The sequence below is a fragment of the Arachis ipaensis genome, chromosome B6 (genome assembly GCF_059453495.1).
Source record: "Arachis ipaensis isolate K30076 ecotype BB chromosome B6, ASM5945349v1, whole genome shotgun sequence".
Taxonomy (NCBI): Eukaryota; Viridiplantae; Streptophyta; class Magnoliopsida; order Fabales; family Fabaceae; genus Arachis; species Arachis ipaensis.
This window is the reverse complement of record NC_142441.1, coordinates 31971137-31976749: the sequence shown is the minus strand read 5'-3', so window position 1 is coordinate 31976749 and position 5613 is coordinate 31971137. Positions and strand designations below refer to the sequence as shown.

Below are 5613 nucleotides of genomic sequence, written 5' to 3'. Positions count from 1 at the left end.
TATAAATACACTAACACCCTTCAGATATAATTCACATTCCAATCTACTAAAAATCTGTCTAAAACCCTTGCTAACTTAAGTATCGGAGTCTCTTACAGGTACCACCCCCACCTCCTCACGAGGAACTTGGGCAGACAGCACCTCAACAACAAGTCAGACGCTGCTACACTAAGGGATCTGGACCTCACGTTCAAACTCAATTCAGCGTTTCAGGTAACCCTCGGAACATTGACGCCGTTCCCGGGGGCCTGGAATTCATTCCTTGACAAATGGCGGACCATCAGTATGAAGACAGCCATACGACATCTAAATCTGAAGCCGAGCCCCAACCAAAGGGCAACGCCATTATATTACCTCCACCACACCAAACACATGACCCTCATGGAGAAGGGCCATCGGGGAACCCCCAGCCAAGGCAGATTCATTCGGAAATCCATCATCCTGAAGATGAAGAGCCCCCTCAAACAACAGAGATACTGGGTCTAGTATGCGGCCAGCGAGAACGACTAGAACAAATCGAGTATGAAGCTGAGGGACAGTGAGAAGCAGAACAGGAATTGCAGAGGGAAGTAAGGCGACAAAGGGAGCTGGAAGAAAAACTCCTGAAGTTAGAAGCCGACCTTCGCAATCGGAATAATCGAACAGATCAATAGTGTAGATTTTATTTCTATTACAATTTATCATAATCCCCCTTTTTATGTATGTTCAGTGTTTGATAAAATGTCTCTTATAATTTTTGTATAGTTTTTTTTTATACTCGTGGCCTAGGCTAAGGAAATTGAGTGACCTTGAGTCATTGGGTCTAATTGGATTAGTGATTTAGGAACCCTTGTTGGTCAATTTGATACCCATTAACACTAGTCCACTACTAAGTCAATTAGTAGTTAGGTTGGGACTTATGGGTTGATGTTGATCAAGCCTATTTGACATACTTCAAGCATAGAAGTAGACTTGATGGGTTTGGTCCCTCATAGTTATCAATATATGGTTATTAGACAAGGATAGTGATCTCAATTCCTATGCCTTAGCCAAGAGTTCTTTTGCAACTCATATTTAAAAACCCCAATTCTACTTACTTGCTTCTCGCTTTAGTTAATTTTAGTTGTTTAGTTAGTTCCAGAATAGAATTAGATTTATATATTGTCTTGTTAAGTTTCCATTTACTTTCTTGTTATTTACATTTCTTGTCAATTGCTACCTCACCCTTGAAACCCTTCATAGCCAATAATTGAGCACTAGATTGCAATTCCTAGGGAGAACGACCCGGGATTAATACTCCCGGCTATTTTGATTTGTATTGTGACAACATTTTAAACTTTGATTGAGGGTTAATTGTTAGTTTGGACTATGCTTGCAATGAAATTCCTTTGAGAAATTCTAGACCGACATTTATCCTTCTATCAATGACTCCTATAGTCAACTACCTCAAATTTGATTTCCTTCCAAAGGATGAGAAAGAAGCCAGAAGGCTTATCAAGGAGGCGCAAAATTACACATTGGTCCATAATGTTCTAGATAAAAGAGGGATCTCAACACCACTCTTGAAATGCGTCCCGACCTCCAATACAAAAAAAATCTTAGAAGATGTACACAATGACATATGTGGAAATCACTTAGGAGCTCGGTCAATGGCCAAAAAGGTAATCCGAGCTGGCTTCTTCTAGCTGACCTTATAAAGGGAAGCGGCCGAATTTATTAAGAAGTGCCCATCTTGTCAGAAACATGCCAACTTCCACATTGCGCCACCTGAGGAGCTTATCAACATTACCTCACCATGGCTATTTGCAAAATGGGGTCTCGATCTGCTCGGACCATTTCCACAAGCACCAGGACAAGTCAAATACCTTATAGTAGGGATTGACTACTTCACTAGGTGGATCAAGGCAAAGCCCTTAGCGACTATCACCGCCCAAAGAAATAAAAAATTCTTGTATAATAACATTGTCACAAGGTTTGGAGTTCCTCCTCCATCACCACGAACAATGGGACTCAATTTATGATGCGTGAGCATCTTTCCTATCTTTTCCTAGTGAATTTGCATTTAATTTGTTGAGTTTAATCAAGAATTAATTATATTTTAGCTACTATGGATGTTACTTTGAGTCGTGTGCAATTCTGTTTATTTTAGGTAGCATTCGGATGGATTTAATGAAGTTTCCGCAGAAAAAAGAGAAGAAGGCAAATGATGCTGTCAACCCTGATCTCTCGCACTCAAACCTAAATAACTTGAGTTACAGAGGTCCAATGGACATGATTTTAGTGGCGTTGGAAAGCTAACTTCCAGAGCTTTCCAACGATGTATAATAGTTCATACTTCTTCTCCATCAACGCTGCCAAGGCTGCGCCTAACTTGAGATTTCTCAAGTTAGGCGCGAAGCATCATAACAACACGCAACGTAGCACTCCATTCTTCAAGTTAGGCGCATGATCCCCTCAAGTAAGGCACCAATGTTCAAGCATTCTATGCCATTCTTTGCTGCCCACCTCAAGTAAGGCGCAGCTCCATGCCAAGTTAGGCGTGGGATTTGCTTCTGAGTTAATGAATCAAGTGGTCCCCACGCCTATGTACAAACCATGCGAGATCTTCTATTTATTCTGATTAGACTTTAATTTTTATTTAAAAATAGGAAAAGATATTATTTAATTTTAGAAAATATAATTACATTAATTAGGATTAGATATAAAAGGGAAAAAGAATCAGCCCTTTGGGCTATCTCTCCTCTTCTCTTCTCTTCTACCTCATTCCGCACTTTACAGTTTTTACGAATCCTAGTTTTTCTCTCTGCACCATGAGCAACTAAACCTCAACTGTTAAGGTTAGGAGCTCTGTCTATTGTATGGATTGATACTATTATTTTTCTATTTTAATTCATGTACTGATTTATAATTCAAGAATTGTTTTCGTTTTTTATATTATGAATTTGGGTGGAACGAAAGTATGACCCTTGTTCTAATTGAGTTCTTGTATAACTTGGAAAAGCTCTTTACTTGAACAATAGTTTGAAAATATATTCTCCTAAATTTTTAATTATCTGGACTTAATGGGATACGTGACATATAATCCTCTTATATTTGGGTAATTAGGATTTTTGTGGCATATAACTAGAATTGAACTTCACCCTCTAATTGGAATTAAGTGACCAAGGAATTGGCGATTGGTGAATTTTAGAGGAGACTAAAAAGGTCTAAGGAATTAGGGTTTAGTCACATATAGTTTGTCATTAATTAAATCTTGCATGATTAAAATAGTTAGTAAGAAAAGTCAATCCGGAAGATAGATATCTCTGAAGCCTTAACTATTTCTCCATATATATTTCACAACTTGTTTATTGCTTGCTTTCTGATATTCTGAATTTACTGTTAATGCTTTTGAACCTTCAACACCATTTTCTGTTTGTCTAACTAAGTAAATTAATCAACAATTGTTGCTTAGTCCATCAATCCTCGTAGGATCGACCCTCACTCACCTGAGGTATTACTTGGTATCACCCAGTGCACTTGTCGGTTAGTTTGTGGGTTATAAATTTCGCACCAAATTTTTGACATCGTTGCCGGAAATTGACTATGATTGACAGCTACCAGTTGTTTGATTGCTTAAATTAGGCGTTTTTGCTTTAGTTTTACTTGATTTATTTCTATAATTTTTTTTTTACTTTAACCTTTAATTAGTTTCTGTTAGCATTATTAATTTTTATTTTCCATTTCTTTTATGTTCCTTTAATTCTTTTTCCTTTTTTTTCGGCGTTAGTAATTCCTTCTCCCCTTGTCATCGTTCATTTTTTCTTTAACTTTAATTCTTAATTTTTTTTCAAACTTTCGTTAGTTCTTTTATTTTCATTTTTTTTCATTTTTTTTGTTTCCATTATTTTTTATTTCTATATTTTATTTGTCTTTAATTAAAAAAAATTTGCATCATATATTTATTTTTCCTTAATTCTTGAAATTAAGTTTGGTGTCACTTAGTTAGTTATTTTAATTTTTCTGTTCAAATTTAAAAAAATTAAAAAATATATTTTCAAAATTTTCACTTTAATTTTAGTTATAATTTTTGAACTTTTTTGCTTTAATTATTTAGTTATTTTATTTTGTTTCTTTTACACAGGTTACCTCACTGGGAATTCTCTGCACTTTGACGTAGAGATTTCCATCTTTTCTTGTTTTCTGTTTGTTTATGAGCAGGAACAGAGATAAGGAACCTCTTTTAGACTTTGATCCTAAACCTGAAAGGACTTTGAGGCGGCGTTTGCAACAAGCAAGACTTTACAAGGCTGCAGAGTCCACTATGGATCATAATAATGTTGTTAATGCCAATGTGGCAAATCTAGTTGGGAATGAGCAACCTAGAAGAGTGCTTAGCTCTTACACTGCTCCTAATGCAGACCTTTATGGCAAAAGTATTGTGGTGCCTCCAATAGCTGCAAATAATTTTGAACTGAAGCCACAGCTAGTTACTCTTGTGCAACAAAATTGTTAGTATCATGGACGGGCAGGAAGATCCAAATCAGTTTATTTCTGATTTTCTGCAGATTTGTGATACCATGAAGACCAATGGAGTGAATCCTGAGGTGTACAAACTCATGCTCTTCCCATTTGCTGTGAGGGATAGAGCAAAGATGTGGTTAGATTCTCAACCCAAGGAAAGTCTAGATACTTGGGATAAGGTTGTCATCGAATTTTTGACTAAATTTTTCCCACCTCAAAAACTGACTAAGTTAAGGGTGGAGGTTCATACTTTCAGACAGAAAGATGGTGAGACCCATTATGAAGCTTGGGAGAGATTCAAGCTACTGACTAGGCAATGCCCTCCGGACATGTTCTCTAGATGGACTCAGCTGGATATATTTTATGAGGGCTTATCTGAAATGTCCAAGATGCGCTTAGATAATTCTGCAGGTGGTTCCTTGCACATGAAGAAGACACCAGAGGAGACTACTGAGCTTATTGAGTTGGTTGCTAATAACCAATACTGATATTCCTCCAACAGGAACCCTGTAAACTCTGAGATCTCTCAGAAGAGAGGCGTTTTAGAAGTGAAAGTTGTTGATGCTCTTCTTGCTCAGAACAAGCGTTTGTCTCAGCAAATAAATTTGATTACTCAACGGTTGAGTGGAATGCAAGTAGCTGTCAACACTCAGAATGCACCCCAAGAAGCCTCTTATGACATGACAGGTAATGTTATGCAAAATGAAAATTATGATTATGCTCAATTTTCTTCTGAACAGGTCAATTACATGGGGAGTGCTCCTAGAAATTCTAATAATGATCCCTATTCTAAGACCTACAATCAGGGGTGGAGAAATCACCTAAATTTTGGGTGGAGAGAGCAACCTCAGAGGCCACAGATTTTAATAATAATTCTCAGGATGGTTTTTAACAGAATAATTTTAATAGCCACCAGTTTCAGTCATCTCAGCAAGCTACTTCTCAGCCCCAGTAGAACAATGATTTGGAAGCAATATTGGCAAGTTTTAGATAGGAAACCAGAGCATCAATCAAGAACTTGGAGACTCAGATGGGTCAATTAGCCATAAAAGTTAATGAAATTGATCAGAGGACCACTAATAGCCTTCCTTGTAACACAATTCCAAATCCAAGAGAGGAATGCAAGGCTAT

The 5613-nt window shown here is 37.2% G+C and overlaps 1 non-coding gene across 1 annotated transcript; it reads right to left on the bottom strand.

Annotated features, from left to right (window-relative positions):
* Positions 1–4709: 4709 nt before the first annotated feature.
* On the bottom strand, positions 4710–4816 carry LOC148555058 (small nucleolar RNA R71). The gene has a single exon (XR_015887212.1). It is a non-coding gene; the product is annotated as a small nucleolar RNA R71 (small nucleolar RNA).
* Positions 4817–5613: the final 797 nt, after the last annotated feature.